Raw genomic sequence first — 23265 nt, 5'->3', positions numbered from 1 at the left:
TGGTATATCCGTCACATTTGGGACGGATTAACACCTTCCTCCAAAGTTGTAATCAGGCCCTTAGTCTCAAAATCAAATGATAACCATACAGAAACAATACTGGCTGTCCAAAGCGGCAAAAGTATCGCAATCTAATCAAGGCTTGAACTACTACACATTCTAAGGTTACCGTACAAAAGAATAGCAAGAAGAACTGCGCAAACGATATTGCATACATTTAGATTCATCAAAGAAAAGACATCAAGGCCCTCATTACAACATTGGTGGTAAATGCCGCTCGCCCGTGCAGAAGACGGCCAACACACCGCTGCGGCGGCAGAATTCTGCTACAGCTATTACGGCCCACAGGCCGGAATCCGCCAAAATCCAGACACCCACACAAGTCCGCCACACCAAAGGTCAGTGATAAACTGGCGATAAAAAAAACGACACCGTCACGCCAACAGGAATACGCCCACACTATCACGACCCACGAATCCACGCGGCAGTCTTTCAACTGCGGTATTCCATTGGCGGTACACACCGCCGCGCTCAAAATACACACACGTTTACAAAACACAACTACATTGGACAATTCAAAATACACACACCTGATACACATACACACACCACTCCCACACACCCAATACAATATAAAACACACACCCACATCACCCACAAACCCTTACGACAAAAATTGAGAAAGAAGCACACAGAGAGACACCACTATCAACAATACTAACATCCACAGGCACACACCATCATCACTCACACAACATCCACGCACCTTAGACAACACACACAAACACATCCCCTCACACATCACAACACACACCACCCTACACATCACCTACACCACATCATGGCACCGCAAATACACCCCAGGTTCTCTGAGGAGGAGCTCAGGGTCATGGTGGAGGAAATCGTCCTGGTAGAGCCACAGCTATTCAGATCACAGGTGCAGCACACCTCCATAGCTAGGAAGATGGAGCTATGGCGCAGAATCGTAGACAGGGTCAATGCAGTGGGACAGCACCCAAGAACACAGGATGACATCAGGAAGAGGTGGAACGACCTACGGGGGAAGGTGAGTTCAGTGGTCTCAAGACACCAGATTGCAGTTCAGAGGACTGGCGGCAGACCCCCACCTCCTCCCCCACAACTAACAACATGGGAGAAGCAACTCTTGGCTATACTGCATCCTGAGGGCCTCGCAGGAGTAGCAGGTGGAATCTACTCTGGTAAGTCAAATCTTAACTATTACATCCCCCACCCTACCTGCATGCTATCACATACCCCACCATCACCCCCATCACTCCAACACCTCACATATGCCCCCCTATCACAACCCACACATCCCAATACCAAGCCCTGCATGCAACAACAAAGCATGGACACCCATCACCAAAGCATGTCCACTACAGATACCCACACAGACCCCAAACCAATTATCACACAAGGTCCTAGACAAGAATGTAAGCACTGGAGTACAGGGTCACCCACCCATTGAACACGATGGCACACACAGATGCAATAATCATGTCTTTACACCCCTGCAGGACCCCTACCCAACGTCACCGGACTGGAGGTTCCAGACATGTCCACTCCCCCCACAGAAGAGGCCCACAGTGATGACAGCAGCTCTGTCCAACTGGATCAGGATGACCAGCCCACCCATCTGGGACCTCGGGACAGTTGGTTCCCCTCACACTGGCACATGCCACCACACAGCCTCCCCCCTCAGGAAAGACCAGCACAGCACCCACCCAGCGGGCCCATCCCTCTGTCCCCAGGACACGCCAAGCAGCAGTGTGCCCACCACTACAGGGAACCCAGGCAAACCCACCACCCCAAGAAAATCAGGGACCTGGGGGCAGTGGGCACACTGTTCAGGGACAGAGGCAGAGGATAACAGGGGAACTGGGAGTACAGCTATGCGACAGGGTGAGGGCAGGCCCAGGGAACCCACTCTCCACGAGGCCCTCTCCAACATCATCGGAGCGTACCATCATTCCCAGGAGACGATGGCAACGGTACTGGCCAAGTTTCAGGAGACCCAGCGGCTGCAGGAGCAACAGTATCTGGGGATCAGGGAGGAACTTACGTCTATCAACACCACCCTGGTCACCATTGCAGGGGTGCTGAACGACCTTGTGGACACCAGGAGGGACACTGTGGCACAACAAGGAGCCCCTGACACTAGCCTGGATGATGAACAGCCCACCACCTCCACCGGCACTAGTGGACAGGAGGCACCGCTACAGGACCACAACACCAGCAACCCACCCCCTGCAGATGGAGAACCACCCCGCAAACAGTCCCTGAGATCCAGGACAAAGACAGAGAACAATGGCAAGACCCCTGCCAGGAAATGAGACCCCCCTGAATGTCATCCTTCTGTCCCACTTCGTCACCCTGTCCATCCATCTACTGCCCTAGCTCCACTTCCTATGCCACTTTGGACAATGCACCTATGAAACAAATAAACTGGACTCTGCCATGGACAATCCTCCACCATCACCCGTCCATTTTACAACCCCCTCCACTAATTTGCACTGAAATAAACACCCTTGAATCACAAAACAATCTGGGGTCAGTCTGTGCTTTCACAAATGTGTATTTGCAATAACTAAGGAAAATAGCGATGTCGCTTGTATTGCCAATATACCTATGTCACACAGCTCTAGTCCATGAGGTAATATATCAGAGGTCACATAGTGGGGCCCACATCTGTGAAATGGAAAGGCAAAGTGACAAGTCAGGGTCCATACACTGAGTGAAAGTGACAGACTTATGATAGGTCAAACAACTGTATGAGATGGGTGAGCCAGTGGTATCTTCTTACCTGTGTCTCACTGGAAGTATTGCTGGATAACGTTGTTTCTATTGTCGATATCCTCTTCTTCTGCCTCCTCTTCTTCACACTCCACAGGCTCCACAGCTGCCACAAGACCTCCTTCTGGACCATCCTCCGGCAGAAAAGTCACCTGTTGTTGCAAAGCCAGGTAGTGCAGCATACAGCAGGCCACGATGATCTGGCACACCTTCTTTGGTGAGTAGTAGAGAGAACCACCTGCCATATGAAGGCACAGGAACCTGGCCTTCAGGAGGCCGAAGGTCCTTTCTATCACTCTCCTAGTTCGCCCATGTGCCTCATTGTAGCGGTCCTCTGCCCTTGTCCTGGGATTTCTCACTGGGGTCAGTAGCCATGACAGGTTCGGGTAACCAGAGTCACCTGAAAATATCGAGGGGCAACTGTTAGACACACACTAACCCTTAGGGACAACCCCAGACCCAGACAACTATTCACAGGGTGTAGGGTCCTTGTCCTCACCTATTAGCCACACACGGTGCCTCTGGAGTTGCTCCATCACATAAGGGATGCTGCTATTCCTCAAAATGTAAGCGTCATGCACTGAAACTTGAAACTGGAAACTTGGCATTCACATCGGAGATGTACTGGCCCGCCAAACACACCATCTGCACATTCATTGAACGGTAGCTCTTCCGGTTTCTCTACACCTGTTCACTCCTACGGGGGGTACCAAGGCCACATGTGTCCCATCAATGGCACCTATGATGTTGGGGATATGTCCCGGGCATAGAAGTCACCTTTCACTGTGGGCAAATTCTCCACCTGAGGGAAAACGATGTAGCTCCGCATGTGTTTCAGCAGGGCAGACAATACTCTGGACAACACGTTTGAAAACATAGGCTGGGACATCCATGATGCAATGGCCACTTTAGTTTGAAAAGACCCACTTGCCAGGAAATGGAGTAATGACAGGACCTGCACTAGAGGGGGGATTCCTGTGGGATGGCGGATAGCTGATGTCAGGTCTGGCTCCAACTGGGCACACAGTTCATGGATTGTTGCACAATCAAGTCTGTAGGTGACTATTACGTGTCTCTTTTCCATTGTTGACAGGTCCACCAGTGGTCTGTACACCGGAGGATGCCGCCATCTCCTCACCTGCCCCAGCGGATGTGCCCTATGGACAAGAACAGCGAGCAGAGAGTCAGCCAACACTGAGGTATTAAAAAAATGTTTATTGCACACATTTGTCAATCCGCAATGTGCATGTCACTGTGTGTATGCAAGGCCTGGATAGGTGTGACGCATTTAAAATTAATACCATGTGGCCCCCTGAAATGGCGGCTGCCTGACCTGTAAGGTGGGACAAGGGGATATGAGGTAACTGCGCTGGCGGTGTACTCCGTCGCGGTAGGCAGTCGAAGACCGCAGCGCTATCCTGCATTGGTTAACATTGGACCCTATGGTTCCCAGGAGCCAATGACAATGTATGCCGTCAGTGACGGTACACACCGCCACAGAGGTGACTGCCATTTTCTGTCTGTTCACTCACTTGATACCTGACCTTCGACAGGAGAGGACCTACACTGCAAGTGCTGCTGTGACCTCAGTCTGGAAGCGACTATGGCTCATATGTCTGGGGAAAGGGCCCCTGCCTTCACTTCAGGGGAGTTGGAGAAGTTAGTGGATGGGGTCCTCCCCCAGTACACGATACTCTACGGTCCTCCACACAAACAGGTGAGTGCACTGGGAGCCTGCTGTGTGGGCAATGCCTGTTTGGAGGGGTGTGGATGGAAGATACAGAGGGGGGGCTGAGGCCTGCATGAGCGGACGGTGAGTGTATGTGCGTCAGGGCAAAGGTGGGGACTGTGATGGTCCGGACGGTTAAAGATTTTCCTTTTTCCCATGTACTATTCCTCTAGTTCAGCACCCACCAGAAGAAGGATATTTGGCGTGCCATCGCCAAGGACGTCTGGACCCTGGGGGTCCACCACAGACGGAGCACCCACTGCCGTAAAAGATGGGAGGACATTCGCCGCTGGAGCAAGAAGACGGCGGAGGCCCAGCTGGGGATGGCCTCCAAACGTGGGAGGGGTGCCCGTCGCACCATGTCCCCCCTGATGTACTGGATCCTGGCGGTGGTGTATCCTGAGTTGGATGGGCGTTTGAGGGCATCACAGCACCCACAAGGGGGTGAGTACCGTCACATCCATCTGACTCTGCATGCATTACGAGGTGTCTCCAACCTCCTCCACCCAGACCCAATCCCCTGTACCTCAGCCTATCCCAAGCACACCATCAGACCAGCATGCACACACCTCAACACACAAAAGTGGCCCAGGCAAACATAAGCACCACACATCCCACAGGCACTCACACAAGCATCATACCCATGCAGACATACCAACATCCACTGCCTCCACTGTGTCCCCCTCCTCCATGTCTCCCTCCTCCCTCCCTGTCTCCTCTCCACTCACACCTGCATGCACTACATCTTCAGCCACTACCTCCATCACCAGCACGCCCATCACCACACACCGCTCACATGCACTCACCACCCCCACTACCATTCACACATCCCCTGTGTCCTCTCCCAGTGTGTCTGTGATCCCTCCTCCCAAAGTACACAAACACAGCCACACACCCACCCAACAGCCATCCACCTCACAACAGCCTCCAGCCCATGCACCTTCACCCAAAGTCAGCAAACGTACACCTCCTACAACCACTACCTCTTCCTCCACTCCCAAACCCACTCCATTTACCCGTCCCAGTGTGTCAAAAAAGCTTTTCATGTCTACTATTGACCTCTTCCCTACACCTCCCCCCCGTCCGTCCCCTAGGGCCCGCCTTTCCAGGTCCCAACCCAGCACTTCAGCCACCACATCACCGGGCACAGTGGTGCCACGACTGCGGGCTATTGGAGTGCGCCAACCAACAGGGCTGCCAGTGTCCCACGGACCGAGAGCAAGGACATTCCGCCACCTGCAAAAGTCAAAAGGTTGCCCACATCCCGGAGGGAGAAGCAGAAAACAGCTGCCACCACGGGCTCAGGGAAAACGAAAAGGGATGGTGGAAAGACAGCTGCGCCACCAACCAAGGTGGGGAAGGGCCAGAAAATTAAGGGCAGGTCAGGAGAGGGCATGGTGGCACCCACAATTGGACCAGTGTCACACCTTCAGTCCACGCGGACGCCAACCTGTACGGCGGAGAAGACCGCCACCTGCACTGCCACCTGCACCGCCACCTGCACCACTGTCATTGAGGCCGCCACCAGCACAGCAGTCACTGAGCCGCCACCAGCACCGCCGCCACAGAGCCCGCCGCCAACACTGCTGCCACAGAGCCCGCCGGCAGCACCGATGCCACAGAGGCCGCTGCCAGCACCAATGCCACAGAGGCTGCCGCAAGCAGCGCCGCCACAGAGCCCGCCACCAGCACCGATGCGACAGAGGCCACCGCAAGCACCGCCACCACAGATCCCGCTGCCGGCACTGATGACACAGAGGCCGCGGCAAGCACTGCTGCCACAGAGGCCACCGCAAGCACCGCCGCCACAGATCCCGCCACCAGCACCGATGCCACAGAGGCTTCTGCAAGCACCGCCGCCACAGAGCCCACCGCCAGCACTGATGCCACAGAGGCTGGCGCCAGCACCACCGCGAATGTCCCCACCGCAAACACCACCAGTGGCCCCGCAAAATCCTGAGCCAGTGGCACCACCGCAGACATGGCTGCCATCCCCAGTGGTCAGTCGTCCGGGGCTGGTTGTCAGTTCCAGGAGCATGGGCAGCTTCCATGATGCACGACTTTCTGCTCCTCTGCCTGATTATGCTATTGCACACAAGAACAGGGAGACCACAAAAAGGGGGGGGGGAGACAGAAGAAGGACATGTTCAGTGCATGCAATACCACTACCGTTGGCGGACACTACAGACACAGCAGCCCTCTGCACTACGCCATGCACTTAGAGTTCCTATATTATTCACATGCCCATGGGGTACAAGGTCCATGCCCGATTGCTGCACACATGGAAGTCACAGGAGCCTGACTAGGTGTAGATGGCTCTTACCTCTGGTGGGGTTGGGGTGCCACATAGCCTGCCTCACAAAGGGACCTTGCCTACAATGCTCGCCCTGGCCTAGGGGAACCCACTGACCACCTCCCCCACCCAGACACCTCGTAATGCATGCAGAGTCAGATGGATGTGACGGTACTCACCCCCTTGTGGCTATTGTGATGCCCTCAAGCGCCGATCCAACTCCGGATATGCCACCGCCAGGATCCGGAACATCAGGGGGTCGACGGGCACCCCTCCCACGTTGGGAGGCCATCTCCAGCTGGGCCTCCGCCGTCTTCTTGCTCCAGCGGCGAATGTCCTCCCATCTTTTCTCGCAGTAGGTGCTCCGTCTGTGGTGGAACCCCAGGGTCCGGACGTCCTTGGAGATGGCACGCCAAATATCCTTCTTCTGGTGGGCTCTGACCTACAGGAATAGTACAGGGGAAAAGGAAAATCTTTAACCGTCTGGACCTTCACATTAATTGACCCACGTTCCCACCCTTGCCCTGATGCACATACACTCACCGTCTGCTCATGCAGGGCTCAGTCCCCCCCTCTATCTTCCATCCACACCACTCCAAACAGGCATTGCCCATACAGCATGCTCACAGTGTACTCACCTGTTTGTCTGGAGGACCGTAGAGTTGTGTGTATTGGGGGAGGACCCCATCCACTAACTTCTCCAACTCCTCCAAAGTGAAGGCAGGAGCCCTTTCCCCAGACACATGAGCCATTGTTGCTTCCAGACTGAGGTCACAGCAGCACTTGCAGTGTAGGTCCTCTCCTGTCGAAGGTCAGGTATCAAGTGAGTGAACCGGCAGAAAATGGAGGTCACGTCCCGGCGTACATCGTCATTGGCTCCTGGGACCCATAGGGTCCAATGATAACCAATGCAGGATTGCGCCGCGGTCTTCGACCGCCTACGCAACGGTGTACAACGCCAGCGCAGTTACCTCATATCCCGTTGTCCCACCTTACAGGTCAGGCAGCCGCCATTTCAGGGGGCCACATGGCATTAATAATAACTGCATCACACCAATCTAGGCCCTGCATACACACAGTGACAGCACATTGCGGAATAACAAATGTGTGCAAATTAAATATTTTTTAATACCTCAGTGTTGCCTGACTCTCTGCTTGCTGTTCTTGTCCATAGGGCACGTCCGCTGGGGCAGGTGAGGAGATGGCGTCATCCTCCGGTGTACAGACCGCTGGTGGACCTGTCGACAATGGAAGAGACACACGTAATAGTCACCTACAGAATTGATTGTGCAACAATCCATGAACTGTGTGCCCAGTTGGAGCCAGACCTGATGTCAGCAATCCGCCATCCCACAGGGATCCCCTCTCTAAAGCAGGCCCTCACAGTACTCCATTTCCTGGCAAGTGGGTCTTTTCAAACTACAGTGGCCATTGCATCAGGGATGTCCCAGCCTATGTTTTCAAACGTGTTGTCCCGAGTATTGTCTGCCCTGCTGAAACACATGCGCAGCTACATCGTTTTCCCTCAGGGAGGATTTGCCTACGGTGAAAGGTGACTTCTATGCCCTGGGACATATCCCCAACATCATAGGTGCCATTGATGGGACACATGTGGCCTTGGTACCCTCCGTAGGAGTGAACAGGTGTATAAAAACAGGAAGAGTTACCATTCAATGAATGTGCAGATGGTGTGTTTGGCCGACCAGTACATCTCCCATGTGAATGCCAAGTTTCATGGCTCAGTGCATGACACTTACATTTTGAGGAATAGCAGCATCCCTTACGTTATGGGGAAACTCCAGAGGCACCGTGTGTGGCTAATAGGTGAGGGCAAGGACCCTATACCCTGTGAATAGTTGTCTGGGTCTGGGGATGTCCCTAAGGGTTAGTGTGTGTCTAACAGTTGTCCCTCGATATTTTCAGGTGACTCTGATTACCCCAACATGTCATGGCTACTGACCCCAGTGAGAAATCCCAGGACAAGGGCAGAGGACTGCTACAATTAGGCACATGGGCGAACTTGGAGAGTGATAGAAAGGACCTTCGGCCTCCTGAAGGCCAGGTTCCGGTGCCTCCATATCACAGGTGGTTCTCTCTACTACTCACCAAAGGTTAGTGTGTGTCTAACAGTTGTCCCTCGACATTTGCAGGTGACTCTGGGTACCCCAACCTGTCATGGCTACTGACCCCAGTGAGAAATCCCAGGACAAGGGCAGAGGACCCCTACAATGAGGCACATGGGCGAACTAGTTCTCTCTACTACTCACCAAAGAAGGTGTGCCAGATCATCGTGGCCTGCTGTATGCTGCACAACCTGGCTTTGCGATGACAGGTGCCTTTTCTTCCGGAGGATGGTCCAGAAGGATGTCTTGTGGCAGTTGTGGAGCCTGTGGACAGTGAAGAAGAGGAGACAGAAGAAGAGGATATTGACAACAGAAACAATGTTATCCAGCAATACTTCCAGTGAGACACAGGTAACAAAGATGTCACTGCCTCACACATCTCATACAATTGTTAGACCTATCACATGTCTGTAACTTTCACCCAGTGTATGGACCCTGACTTGTCACTTTGCCTTTCTATTTCACAGATGTGGGTCACACTGTGTGACCTCTGCTATATTACCTCATGGACTAGAGCTGTGTTACATCGGTATGTTGACAACACAATCGACATTGCTATTTTCCCTAGTTATTGCAAATACACATTTGTGAAAGCACAGACTGACTCCAGATTATTTTGTGATTCAAGGGTGTTTATTTCAGTGCAAATTAGTGGAGGGGCTTGTAAAATGGGCAGGGGTGATGGTAGAGGATTTGCCATGGCAGAGTCCAGTCTATTTGTTTCACAGGTGCATTGTCCAAAGGGGCATAGGAAGTGGAGCTAGGGCAGATCATGGATGGACAGGGTGACGAAGTGGGACAGAAGGCTGACATTCAGGGGGGTCTAATTTCCTGGCAGGGGTTTTGGCATTGTTCTCTGTCTTTGTCCTGGATGTCAGGGACCGTTTGTGGGGTGGTTCTCCATCTGCATGGGGTATGGTGCTGGTGTCGTGGTCCTGTGGCAGTGCTTCCTGCCCACTAGCACAGGCGGAGGTGGTGGGCTGTTCATCAAGCAGGCTAGTGTCAGGGGCCCCTTGTTGTGCCAAAGTGTCCCTTCTGGTGTTGACAAGGTCCTTCATCACCCCTACAATGGTGACCAGGGTGTTGTTGAGGGACTTGAGTTCCTCCCTGATCACCAGATACTGTTCCTCCTGCAGCCGCTGGGTCTCCTGAAACTTGGCCAGTACCGTTGCCATCGTCTCCTGGGAATGATGGTACGCTCCCGTGATGTTGGAGAGGGCCGCGTGGAGAGTGGGTTCCCTGGGCCTGTCCTTCCCCTGTCGCACAGCATTCCTCCCAGTTCCCCTGTTTTCCTGTGCCTCTGTCCCTGAACCGTGTGCCCACTGCCCTCAGGTCCCTGATTTTCTTGGGGTGGTGGGTTTGCCTGGGTTCCCTGTAGTGGTGGACACACTGCTGCTTGACGTGTCCTGGGAACAGAGGGATGGGCCCGCTGGGTGGGTGCTGTGCTGGTGTTTCCTGAGGGGGGAGGCTATGTAGTGGCATGTGCCAGTGTCAGGGGAACTGACTGTCCCGAGGTCCCAGATAGGCCGGGCTGGTCATCTTGATCCAGTTGGACAGAGCTGCTGTCATCACTGTGGGCCTCTTCTGTGGGGGGAGTGGACAGGTCTGGAACCTCCCGTCCGGTGACGTTGGGTAGGGGTCCTGCAGGGGTGTAAAGGCATGAATATTGAATCTGTGTGTGCCATTGTGTGCAATGGGTGGGTGACCCTGTACTCCAGTGCTTGCATTCTTGTCTAGGACCTTGTTTGATAATTGTTTTGGGGTCTGTGTGGGTATCTGTAGTGGGCATGCTTTGGTGATGGGTGTCCATGCTTTGGTGTTGCATGCAGGGCTTGGCGTGGGGATGGGTGGGTTGTGATAGTGGGACATTTGTGGGGTGTTGGAGTGATGGGGTTGAGGGTGGGGTATGTGATAGCATGCAGGTAGTGTGGGCGATGTAATAGTTAAGATTTGATTTACCAGAGTCCATTCCTCCTGCTACTCCTGCGAGGCCCTCAGGATGCAGTATAGCCAAGACTTCCTCCTCGCATGTTGTTAGTTGTGGGGGAGGAGGTGGTGGCCCACCTCCAGTCCTCTGTACTGCAATCTGGTGTCTTGAGACCACGGAACGCACCTTCCCCCATAGATCGTTCCACCTCTTCCTGATGTCATCCCGTGTTCTTGGATGCTGTCCCTCTGCGTTGACCCTGACGACGATTCTGCGCCATAGCTCCATCTCCCAAGCTATGGAGGTGTGCTGCACCTGTGATCTGAATAGCTGTGGCTCTACCCCGATGATTTCCTCCACCATGACCCTGAGCTCCTCCTCAGAGAACCAGGGGTGTCGTTGAGGTGCCTTGATGTGGTGTGGGTGATGTGTGAGGTGGTGTCAGTTGTGATGTATGAGGGGATGTGCTTGTGTGTGTTGTCTGAGGTGCGTGGATATTGTGTGAGTGATGGTGTTGTGTGCCTGTGGATGCTAGTGTTGTCTCTGGTGGTGTCTCTCTCTCTGGGCTTCTTTCTCAATTTTGGTCGTAAGGGTTTGTGGGTGATGTGGGTGTGTGTTTTATATTGGGTTGGGTGTGTGGGAGTGGTGTGTGTATGTGTATCAGGTGTGTGTATTTCAAATTGTCCAATGTGGTTGCGTTTTGTAGATGTGTGTGTATTTTAAGTGCGGCGGTGTGAACCGGCAATGGTTTACCGCGGTTGAAAGACTGCTACGTGTATTCATGGGTCATAATAGTGTGGGCGTATTCCTGTTGGCGTGACGGTGTCAGTTTTGTTATCGCCAGTTTATCACTGACCTTTGGTGTGGCGGACTTGTGTGGGTGTCTAGATTTTGGCAGATTCCGGGCTGTGGGTCGTAATAGCTGTAGCGGTATTCCGCCGCCACAGCAGTGTGTTGGCGGTCTTCTGCATGGCGGTAAGCGGGATTTACCGCCAATGTTGTAATGAGGACCATAGTCTAGACTTAAGAATCCTTCTTTTCACAACATAGAATAAACTTCATGCGCATTGCAATAATCCTTCAGTCTTTAGGAGAGTTCACATTAAATGTTGAAATAATTAAAAGTTAATATACATCATACAATTCAACTTTCAGATATACTTCTCTGTATTTCCAATGCCTTTCAAGCAAGTCTAAAAGAAGCAACTGTTCTCAGAAATCCTAGATACAGGGAGGACGTGTTAATCTGTCCCAAAAGTGACGGTAAAGTGACGGATATACCACCAGCCGTATTACGAGTCCATTATATCCTATGGAACTCGTTATACAGCTGGTGGCATATCCGTCACATTTGGGACGGATTAACACCTCCTCCAAAGTTGTAATCAGGCCCTATATCATGAATACATAGCAAAGACGCAATTAGCTACAAGGGAAGTTATGCCCAGATAGCCAAGATGACCTCCGCATCTCTAAACTACGTGAGAGTTCATGGCTTGCTGGGAAATAGAGTTCATTGCCAGAGAACTCTGGAATAGTGCTTTCTCAACACATGTGAAGCCTCAGTCCAGACAGCACAGACACTCTGCAGGGATCACCAGCCTTTCTTTCACTGATGTGAATTTAGCACACATGGCATTGGGGTATTGATGCCCCATGCTAACCAAACCTTAAGAGGTAAGCCTGATAGTGCCACCCCACCCGAAGCCCACCATCTTATCGGTGGACATGCTGGTTTGTCAGGACATCTTACAGAAATTTCTTGCAGCAAATATGGAGCATGGCGATTGGTGGCAGGGTTCCATGCTCTTTCCTTAGGACCAAACCCCTTTAAATCCTTCAAATATGGCACTTTTATCTTACAATACTTGCATCTGAAATCTTATGTAGCTCATATTTACTTTCTGCATTCACCTGACCTTACGTAGGATGTCAAGCAAGACACGTTTTGCAGAACAGAGTTTTATCAAAAATACATGAAATCTTGCTTTTTAATCAAAGAGTAACTGGAGTCACAATCTGCTGAATCACAAATAGACCCACAAATGTAAGCAGCCATGTAGATGTTTTTTCTAATACAATGTTTTGTGAGTATAACTATACCTTCTCACCTGCAACATTTTGAAGTGCTGGCATTCTGTTGCTGTCATCATAGCATTCATTATCCTCCTTACCTTTTTCAAAGGCCATCTGTATTGTTTTGCTGAATATCAATTATATAAGAGGTAGACAGATGAACTTCTATATCTAGCTCTTTGCATAAAGCAGGTCAGGATTGTGAAATACATTGAGGCCTCTGTTAGTAATCAGGACTGTGGAATATCATGCAGTTGAATAATGTATGTGCAAAAATAATTGCTAACTAGTTGGAGGTATGTAGCTAAGGCAGAGCTATGAAATTACCCATTTTAGTCAAATGGTCCACCCCTGGAATTACTGTGCAGCCTTGACCTTTGGGCAGCTCTACAATTAAATCCTTAGTCACTATATACCAAGGTTCTTGTGAAACAAACAAAGGTCTCAATAAATGGTTTAATATGCAAACTCTTAATTTAAGTACAGATTGAACATATTTATACATAACCCTTAACATCAGCAAAAACATGGTCACCAAAATATCTTCTTATTGTTAAAGTCTTAGCTATTCCAGGATGTCTAGTTACCTTCAAATCAAATCAAGTAACTTCATAGCCTGTTATCTTAACCAAACTAATGATAAATGTATAGCATTCCCTTGATACAATATTCTTTCTGGTTCATTCCTATTTTTATGTTCTATTACACAAAGTAGTAAAAATAAAACAGAGTCCATCTGAGCTGCCCAAGGGTAAGTCCTCTGGCAGATTTCAGGAAATGAACATTTCTGTGAACATGACAGACCTTTAGTGTGCTCAACCACAAAGCAAATATTGTTTTGAGTCCTTATAAGAGCTCTTCATAGCCAAATGTTCCTTGTGATTGTGTGAATGTGTGAGTTAAATCTGCTGATGAACATTTCTTGAAAAACTTAAGACTGTGGGTGAACCTGTCCAGTGTTTGAATTAGATAACATTCCTCCCACAGCATTATAGGAAGCGGCTGTCTGAACAATAAAAGGATATTCACCATTAGGATGTCGCAGAAATGAAAAACAATCCCTCAAAAAAAATAAAAAAAGATTTGATCTTCTTCTTTTGATCACACAAAAACAGCTAATTTTCATAATAACTTGGTAATGGAGTTATGATTACAGAAAACTGACGAGTGAACTAGCTATAAAAATTGTCAAAGGACAAATAACTTGAAATAGCATTGACTGAGGTTGGTATGAGCCACTGCATAATAGCTGACACTTTCTTTTCATCTATCTTAAAGCCCCTAGGTGTAATGAAACACCCCAAAAACTACTACTATAGTAGTGTTGTGAAAATTACATTTAACCATGTTAATGAAAGATGGTGATCTGTCCAAAGTCGTAAAGTTGTCATAACAAGTGGTATTTGATTTTCTAAGGAGTCAGGATAGATCAAAATATCATCTAAGTATACAATACAAAATACATCGAAAGATCCTCTTAATAATGCCTCAATAAAATACTTAATACAAAATACATCCAAAGATCCTCTCAATAACTCCTCAATTAAATACTGAAATGCTGCTGGAGCATTCCTGAGACCTAAGGGTACGACCTGATATTTGGACAACCTAAACTCAGTAAAGAATACCATTTTCATTTATCACCCTTTCTAACTAGTTGGTCAGTTCCCTTGAGACCCAGTGTCCTGAACATCTTTCTGTTTCAAATCTGATCTAACAGAATAGATATTAACAACAAACAATAATGAGTCTTTTTTTATTTTATTCAGATCTCTGTAGTCTATACACATTCTCAGTTTAACTCATTTTTAGGAAACAAATAAAGTAGAAGCAGAAGATTGTGAGCGCCTTATAAACCAATTAGTCGAATTCTAATCCAGGTTCGGTCTGAGACATTCTGTTTCTGATTTAGTAAGGGCATACATTTGACTACTAGGTATTTGTTCACCAGGTTCTATTTAAATCCTATAATCATACCTTGGCGAAAGTACCACATTTCCCTTCTTCTTATTGAAAGCATCACTAGCTTCTTCAAAACAAGTGGGCCAAGAGATAGGGCTAGCAATGTCCAGTGAAATACCCATTCTTGGAAGCACTTTAGAAGCATGACTGTCTCTGGTTTGTCATGAAATTATACAACTAGTCTGAAAATGATCTGACTTCAATTGAGCTGTTCTTACCGTTCAACCACTACAAGTAGTTGACATGCAGGAGCTGCACTATTTTACCACCTTAGATGGTGGTTGCTTGTTATTGGAACTTTTAAGGCATGTGCTTCTTTTAGCAGGACATTTAACAGCATTTGCTGACATATCTAAAGTAAACAATAAAGCATAACACAATAGCATGCACAAAGCAACACAGCAAGTCTCTATAGTGTCTCCAGGTTCTGTTTCGGGGCCAGTGTATTCATTTGATAGACGGCATGTAGAACTCTTGCCATTATCCATATAAAGAAAGTATTTTCAAATTTTAGAAATGAACACCTAAGATAAACATTGTTTGGCACAAGAACGATGAGGATAATAAACATGAATTGTAATTGACCCATATAATGACAGAAAATAGCAACAGATGGAATTTGACCAGACCCAACCAGACTGTACTAACACCCCATTCTTCTTCATCTGTTAGCGTGGCTGTGTCCATACAATCTTAGCCGCACAGTTTCATCATAGAGTATCTCTGTTGAGCTCACTGGTCAATGCTGACTACATAAAAATATGTAAAAATTACAAAAGGTAAGAGGAGAGCTCACATACAGTTGAAGAGCACCAGCGACATACTGTTATTGCATTGGATCTGTATGCTTTTTAACATAATGTAGCAAGGTTTCTAAACCTATTTTTTTCTCCTCACAGGGTTGGCTCTTGAGGATGTTTGAGACGCACATCCAGCTGATGGCATTGGAAGTTCATTTGCATGCTCTGGGAAGCGCTCCTCGTTGCAGGTCACTGCCACCAGATACATTAAACGTGACTGTGCATGTGACCACCCAGCTCATGGCTCTGTACTAGAACCACGGCCGGCTTTAGCACTGGTGGTGGAAATGTTTTTGGCATCTCCCCATGACCTCTTTCCACATGGATATCCTCACTATCGCTTTCTAACAGAGCCCCTCATCTCTTCAGAGTCCCTCTACCACGTATATTTCATTTTTGTAAAGTGCTACTCAGAGTTCACTCACACTCAGTTTTGTGATCTGCATTGCACATGTTCTTTACAGCAGGCACATTATCCCTCTGTGGTACTGTATGATGAGTCAAAACTACTGCCACTAGACAAAATTTAAATCTCTTGTGAGCAGTAATATTAATGACCAGAGTTATTTTGACATTTTATTGTTGCCTGAAACTGCTGGTAGCTCAAGGAAATTCACCTGCTTTTAAACCCGTAGGTTTTTTTTATACATTGCGCGCCTCATCAAAGCAGCTGCACCAGTTGTACCACCCTAAAGCCAACCATGATTAGACCTATTGAATACCTCCAGGCATCACTTCTGCCATGACATCATGACTCTTGTACTTTTATAAAATATAGGGATGGATGAAAAATTCTGCTCTGTCAGCACAGTTTTGCCCACTCCGTCCTCTGCTTGGAGCAGCAAAACTCTGTCAACCGCCGCATGGTGGAGTTTTTTCTCATGCGCGGCTCACCAACATTAAGTTGGTGAGCTTGAGCTAGTATTTGTGTCCCCCATTTTCAGGCAATCTAGTGCCTCCCAGTGAGAGTTCTCAAACCAGATGTTCACAGCAGGTCGTGACCGTTCATGTTGAGAAAGTTGCAGCTCGAGTAGTAAATCTACTTGAGTGTCAGAAAGAAGCAGTGCCCTTTGGTGCGCTGCGGGTGCCGTTTGCATTGATTTTACCACAGAGAACAAGATCCTGGTGCTAAAAAGCAAAGCGAGGAGCGCAACATGCTCAAATTCTGCAGCTTGCTTAACTCCATGGAATCTCTGAGTTTTTATGGAACTCCACAGAATGCTATGGAGTGAAAGTCTCCAAGTTCCATCCTGGCCTAATGACATACTTCCACATAACATGCTGTAAGATATCTTTGATATTCTGGCATCTCATAGTTACAGAGAAGGGCCTTAGTGAGTGCCTCCTGAACGATGGGCCTTGTCTGTACACAGGGACAGCACTCCTCTTTCCATAAACCAAGTGAAACTGGAGTGAAGGCAGAATGCAACAGAAAATCTCTTTTTGACATCTCAAGGAAAAGCTAAACACAGATGCCCACAGGTGTACTACTTATGCTAAAAAGAAGCACACCAAATGGTAAAAAGTTCAACCCATGCAGGATTTTCAGGATATGTGCAAAAGCTACATTTCCATACCACGAATTTAATTTGCAAAAAGGAGACATTATTTACCTGCATTAGCAGGCACCATCATGTAATTTGGTTAAAAAAATACTAATAATAGATTAAGGACTGAAAGAGGCACACTGTAAGAGAAACACAGCATTCCTCAAAAATAATAAACATGTTCGGTCTGCAAGGCAAACCCAACTCACCAAACTAGCTATGACGTGACAAGAAACTGCAAAACGCAACAACGATGCAACGGTCTTGTCTGCAACACAAATTCAGCGCTGTATCAACTGGAGGTGGAGTGGCTGCCTTTCATTTTTATTTGTAATAAATAATTATATTATTGTTAATCTTCGGTATAACAATTAAAACAGATGTTGTCTCCAGGAAAATATGTGGCTATGGCATACCTTATCTGCACTTGTCCTTGTTATATTTGATATTACTTTTGAATCTAGGGCAGATGAATAAATGTTGATTCAGTGTTTCTCAAATTTCTCTTGTAAGGGTCAACTGTATTGAAAGAGACATATCAGTATAGAATAATGAATATCAGTTGTTATATTTTATTACTAAAAAGCATCTATTTTTTCACAAACACGAGTGACTATTTCCTTGTCGGCTTTTGCGTTTTTTGGCAATGCTATCTCGTTTTTGTTTTGTTAATAACTTCAGTTTTCAGTTGCATAGTTTACACTAGTAACATTTTCTAATGGCCCAGAGATATGCGCGGGGAAGCTCGCTCTTCTGAGATCTTCTCTTGTAGACGGTGTCCTCTGAAAAGGGGTGCAAAGAACGTGGCACTGCATTTCCTTAAATCTGCCCCTGTATATATCCATCGTTAAAATCATATGCCTGAGGCGCACAACACACAGGCACATATGCACACTCTCAACATTAAGATAAAGCTCTTTTGCAGGATCGGGGCGGTGTTATCCTGAAGAATAGATGAGGTAATATGCCTCTAACATAATCAGAATTTACAAATAAACAGGGAGTTTAGTTAATAAAATAAGTCAGATGTAGGTTAGAAACCATAATGTTTTAAGAAAAGATTTAAGTTCATTACAGAAAACAAAATATAGTCAGTCCATCAACATAGAGAACTAGCACGAAGCTCAATCGAATGCAGCATGGTCAAACAAATAATTCTAAGTTCAAAGCACAAGACAGTCTAACATGGGTCTGCTCCATAAGAATCAAAAGATTTAGGGGCAGATTTAAGAGCCCCTAGCGCCAAATTAGCACTGCCATAGCGTCATTTCTTTACGCTAAGGCAACGCTACAGTGGCATTTTCCCCCAGTGCCATATTTACAAAGTGACACACGCATTGAGCTACTTTGTAAACCATTGCGCCACATTATGCCTGCGCCAGGTATAATGTATGCCAGGGAGGATTTCCCCTGTAAGGGGGGGGACGAAAAATTGGCGCAAGGAAATCTCCTAGATTTCCCTGCGCCATTTTTTTGGCACCTTCAATGTCTGCTCAGAGCAGGCGTTAAAAGGAGGCATACCATTATTTATAATAATGGGCCCCTATGTACTCTGCAGGAGTAGCGCCAACATTTTGGTGCTACTCCTACAGACTACATCAATAGCGTCAATACAAAGGATGCTATTACCCCCTACCCTGCGCCATGGTGTGCCGTATTTTAAATACGGCAAACACATAGTGGCGATAGGGGGGCACTAAGGGGAGCAAGGAAAGTGGCACTGCACTATGTGCAGCTTAAATTTTCTTAAATCTGCCCCTTACTCTGAGAGCAAGTCTAGTCCAATACATTAGGGTTCACCTCAGTCAGGCTCACCTCCAGTATAAATTATATTTCATAGGAAAAATTACACAGTGAAAATTCCAGTCAGTAGGAGGTGAGCAAAATGTTACGTAGGCCAATGAATCACAATACATAATAAAATACAATACTACCTAGCACCATCCTACTGCCATCCCCCCAAATGAATGATCATTAGCTCCCTTTTGATTTAATGTCATCAGATGTGACAGTACAAATCTAGCTACTTGCACAACAATGACATACATTAGAAATGAATCGGCCATCTGAAATACAGACAGGTAGGACCTTGAACAGTTACATTTTCCAGGAAAACTTCCTCCAGAGCTCACTAAGAGCAACATGTCAACACAAAGCATTTCTTTAGTGCACATTTTGCTGGATGTGGAGAGAGGAGAAATGTAATCAGTCATGTTGGAAATCCGAGATGGCATGGAGCCTATTTCAGCCAATCATTGGAAAACATAGTACTGTTACTGCATTGTAGCCTTTTTTAATGGAAACCATTCATGACACTAAGCAAACAACAACCACATAACACATGCAGCAATGAAAACAGACCAACATCAGATCTGCTAACTCACACGGTGCCACTGTGTATCACACAATTTAGGGTCCCTTCACACGGTCACCCAATGAGGAGACAAAATCACACTGTGTCAGAGAAAGCGAGCTGGAAGTGTTGTATGATGGAATCATGCATGCCTGAACCAGGCATACCTTAAGACCACGGTCTTAACAATGACCTTGTCTTTACCACGCATGCCTTTACAAAAATGTCGTTGTAAAAGCATTTTTGGTAAAGGAAAATGCATGGTTTATTGTCCCCTGCCCCCTTACACCTGATAACATACTCTGCAATCCACCCCGCCCTCCAAAGTGTCCCTCCATGACCTAAAAACTACCCTGACCCTGCCTCCTCCCTGAACCCTAAAACCTACCCTGCCCTGCCCTAAAAACTACCTGACCCCCCACCCTGAACACTAAAACCTACACCACCCTGTCCTAAAAACTACCCTGCCCAGAACCCTAAAACTTACACCACCCTGTTCTAAAATTACTCCACCCCTGCCCTGAACCCTAAAACCTACCCTGCCCTGTCCTAAAAACTTCCTCCCTGACCACCCGCCCTGCCCAGAACCCTAAAACTTACACCACCCTGTTCTAAAAATTACCCCACCCCTGCCCTGAACCCTAAAACCTACCCTGCCCTGTCCTAAAAACTTTCTTCCTGACCACCCGCCCTGCCCTGAACCCTAAAACCTACCCCACCCTGTCCTAAAAACTAACCTGACTGACCTTACCCTGCCCCTTCCCGAACCCTAAAACTTGCCCTGCCTTGTCCTAAAAACTACCACGACCCCCCAACCCGCCCTCAACTCAGGGTAGGTTTTAGGGTTCAGGGCTGGGGCAGGGTAGTTTTCAGGACAGGGCGGTGTAGGCTTTAGGGTTCAGGGTTGGCTAGTTTTTAGGACAGGGCGAGGTAGGTTTTAGGGTTCAGGGTGGGGTGGGGATTGGGTAGATTTAAGGGCAGGGTGGGGTAGGTTTTAGGGTTCAGGGTGGGGGCTGGGGTCAGGGTAGTTTTTTTAGGACAGGGTAGGGTACTTTTAGTGCTCAGGGGGTGGTGGGTAATTTGTAAGACAGGGTGGGTAGGTTTTAGGGTTCAGGGCGGGGGTATGGGTAGTTTTTAGGACAGGGCTGAGTAGAGTTTAGGGTTGGGGGCTGGGGTGGAAAGTCAGGGTAGTTTTTATGACAGGGAAGGGTCAGTTTTAGTGTTCAGGGCAGGAGGTCAGGGTAGTAACCCACACTGTCCTAAAAACTACCCCGACACCCCATCCCCGCCCTGAACCCTTAAACCTACATTGCCCTGCCCTAAAAACTACCCTGACCCCATCTCTGCCCTGAACCCTAAAACCTACCCCTGTCCTAAAAACTACCCTGCTCCCCACCCCCGTCCTCAGCCCTGAAACCTACACTGCCCTGTCCTAAAAACTACCCAAGCCCCCCACCCAGCCCTGAACCCTAAAATCGAACTCATCCTGTCCTGAATACTACCCGACCCCCCCCACCCTTAACCCTAAAAATGACCCCACCGGAGGAAAGAGCATCATGTTTTGTTTCAGCTTTTCATTGGGTTTGCGTCTGGAGTATAGTTCACAGCTTCAACAAAGTATGATGTGTTGGCAAGCAATGGTATTTGACAAAATCTTACTCTAAGCGAAATGTTGTACTTATTACTTAGAGTCTAAAAGAAATGTTAAAGGAAAAATTGATGTTGGTACAGACTGAATTCTTTCAGCAAAGAGGGTACCATTGGTACCTCAAGGTGATGCTCATTTTCCTGTCCTCGAAGAGCTGAAGGTGGTTTTCGAGCTAAAGGTAGTGGTTTTCTCAACAATGCTAACAATTGTATTGTGAGATATGGAGCTTGTCACGTTCGTGGTAAAGGTCATTGTAAGAACAATTATATATTTAATATAAAGTCATGTGTTAATAGGACACAAACGGTGCCTCAAACAAATTACCCCTATGCAACAGAATATGATTTCCATGGCACAGAATGGGATGGGTAAGTGTTAGTCCTGCCATCCTTAGTGTTGTATCCCCCCAAACATTTTGGCTTCTCATCCTTACTTTTGCTGTATCCATTTTCATCACTCTTACTGTGGATCGGGAAGCACCAGTGTCAACCACAAATGATACGGTATGGCTATTAACAACTCCTTCTACAAATAGTCATTCTGGTCTACTTCCTGACTGCACCAAACATGCAATCCTCCTTCACTCTCATGCCTCATTATGCTCAAGTTGGCCCTCTTGGAAATTTCAAAGGGCAGCTGCAATTTGTGGAAACAAATAATGAATCACTGATTGTGTCACATGGTATTGAACTGCATTTGCTGAAAGACTTCTTGAAGCTTTTTGTGTCCCTGTAGCTCACACAGGAAGTCAGCCAACTGACCTTTTGAGACACTCTGGGTAGCCTGGGATAAAGGCAAGCAGGTCAAATCTTTAATGTTTAGAAAGCAAAACGGTCCTTACAGCAACAGGGCAGCTCTTCTGGCAGCAGGACATTCCTACTTCTGGATCTTTCACTGGATTGAGTATTCTGATGAGTCAAATTTTTATAATCTGTGCCAGCCTTTTTCCTCTCATACCCAGATTGCCTTTATTTGACTGTCTGGAAGCAATGCACAACCCACAACAACAGAGTCATTCACACTCGTGTGACCGAGGATACTGTCAGAAGGGCACATTTGGCTTAGGCAGAAAAATACCAACTTTCTAAAAGTGGCATGTTTCAAATTGTGACTTCACCATTAAACAAGATTTTAAATTACATTTCATTTGTGTGTAAACAGCATATCTCTATCTGCTCTCAATCTAAAGTTAGTACGTATTACATGTAATAAGGTAACCCAGTGTTAGTCTATGGGAGGGATGGTCCTTACAACAGTGAACAACAACTTTAGGAGCTTTTCACTATCAAGGCATGTAAAACATGGACACCCATATCCTTCTTTATAAATATCATGCACCCTGCCATAGGATGGTTAGAACCCTTTCTTAGGAATGACATAAATATTAAAAAGAAAGTCCTGGCTAAGGTTTATTTTGCCTGGTTAAGTGCAGTTCATTACTGCACTGTAGGCTGCAATGGCAGGCCTAGGGCATGTTTGACAGTGCTACATCAGTGCACAGCACAAATGGTGCTGCTGTTCACTAGTAGCATTTAATTTATAGGCCCTGGGTACATGGAATATCATTTACTAGGTGCTTACAGGTAAATTAAATATTCCAGCTAGGTGTGGGCCAATGTTAACATGTTCTAAAAAGAGAGCACAAGCACTTTATCCTGGTTAGCAGGGGTGAAGTGCACAGTCCTTACCTACCCTTCTTGGGAAAAGTCAAAATAATAGGCATTTCAAGTAAGTAAGTGGTTAATAAGTTGTCTGCAAATGTTCTGATAAAAATAGGTTCTGCCATAAATGTACATGAATTCATGGTTAGTGAAACAGATCCAGTAAATCCATTGGGTCATGACCTATAGTTAAAATCAAATTGTATAATTAATTGTTTACCAAATGGTGTCTACATTCAAACAAAAGAGTGTGATTTTGAAATCACAGGAAGTAAGAAATGGCTCTCACAGATGAGGATTAAAATCCAGATTTAAGACAAACAGTGGTGAAG

General features: G+C 47.4%; 1 long non-coding RNA gene across 1 annotated transcript in view; it reads left to right on the top strand.

Moving 5' to 3' along the window:
* The window catches only part of LOC138295602 (uncharacterized), a 35816-nt gene extending 18009 nt beyond the window's left edge, over positions 1-17807 (top strand). Inside the window, exon 3 of the long non-coding RNA XR_011203639.1 lies at positions 15824-17807. This is a non-coding gene — a long non-coding RNA (uncharacterized lncRNA). The remainder of the gene's footprint in view (positions 1-15823) is intronic.
* The last annotated feature ends 5458 nt before the right edge of the window (positions 17808-23265 follow it).

Source organism: Pleurodeles waltl, chromosome 1_2 (assembly GCF_031143425.1).
Source record: "Pleurodeles waltl isolate 20211129_DDA chromosome 1_2, aPleWal1.hap1.20221129, whole genome shotgun sequence".
NCBI classification, from domain to species: domain Eukaryota; kingdom Metazoa; phylum Chordata; class Amphibia; order Caudata; family Salamandridae; genus Pleurodeles; species Pleurodeles waltl.
The sequence above is the reverse complement of the archived record's forward strand: the minus strand, read 5'-3'. Positions and strand labels throughout refer to the sequence as shown.